The sequence below is a fragment of the Silurus aristotelis genome (assembly GCF_946808225.1).
Source record: "Silurus aristotelis genome assembly, chromosome: 4".
Classification (NCBI taxonomy): domain Eukaryota; kingdom Metazoa; phylum Chordata; class Actinopteri; order Siluriformes; family Siluridae; genus Silurus; species Silurus aristotelis.
The window spans coordinates 21,742,964-21,744,352 of record NC_139577.1 but is presented as its reverse complement, the minus strand read 5'-3'; positions in this window follow the sequence as shown (position 1 = coordinate 21,744,352).

Here is a 1,389-nt window from a genome sequence, read left to right as displayed (position 1 = left end):
ATGTGAAACAACCATTTTCTATAAACATAAAAACAAACAGTGGCACATTTCAAATTCCTTCTTGTGTTTCTTGTCATACTATAATTGTATGTGTCCACTGTAAATGCTCAAGGAGCTTGTAAGTGTGAAATTATGCACTTTATTCTAGTGCATAGAAGGAGGTTAATTTAAAATATTTTTTAACTTTGAGTTTTAGTCATCCATTGGATCAATAGCATCTACTGGTAGAATTTACAAAAGCTCCAAACACATTGTAGCTGGTTTAACCAACCAACACACAACTGATTCATTTTGTGTGATCACATTTTATTGCCTACTTGCTGCTATAATGAGAAACAGGATTCATTCATTAAGTTATATGGTGTCACTTCTGCATAGCAATCATTTAAGTGGATGTGTTTCAAGTTTTTATTTGTAATTTCCTTTGCTTGCTAATGCTATTAATTTAGTATTTATGCCATGCTTTGAGTCTATTCGTTTTAATCATTTTTAGCAAACACCTTGTTCAGTGAAGCAATCTGTCATCATCCTGTCTGACCACACATCCTGTACACCATATCAGATGTAGTGGGTTCATGTTAAGATAAGTAAAGACTGAACTAAGCTTCAAAATGATCTTGCATATTTAAAAGGAGCATCATGAGGTGTTAATATCAATAACATTAAGTTATAAGAATAATCCCCAGATTTTTTTATGTTTGTAATGATTCTTCTACAGAGCTCACTTAAAATATTACAACTGTGATTAATAGTTATTTGATGATGTCACTCAGTTGTACCACCTCTTTTATTCAATCTTTGGTTGAGGTTTTCTAAAGAAAAACCACCATATTAAAAAGAAAAGAAGAAATTAATCTTCTTAGAAAAAATTATTATGACTAAAAAGGAAGTAGTAAAAATAGTGAACAAATTGTGTACTGCTTGGTCAAATGTATAAATGAATAAACAGAGAGTAAAATGTTGTAAAAATGATGGGTACCGTATTTTCCGGACTATAAGCCGCTACTTTTTTCCAAAGCTTTGAACCTCGAGGCTTAAACAATGAAGCGGCTAATTTATGGATTTTTCCTGGGTTTTTCCCGGTTTCACAAGCTTCAAACCAAAAAACTGAGCCTCATAACATTAGACCAATGAAATTGCCGAACTGGTTCGTTGAGCTCTTTATATTAAATCAGATGCGCTCCCACTGAATTGGGCTGCAACACATCATAAATATGGATGAGGTTCCTCTGACGTTTGAACTGCCGCTCACTCGGACTGTCAACAGGAAATGGGAATCATTCGTCACGCTGAAAAAAAACGGGCATGAAAAAAGCACTTCACCTGTGTTCTGAGCTGCACGGCATCGGGAGAAAAGCTTTACCGATGGTGATTTTTAAACGCATGACG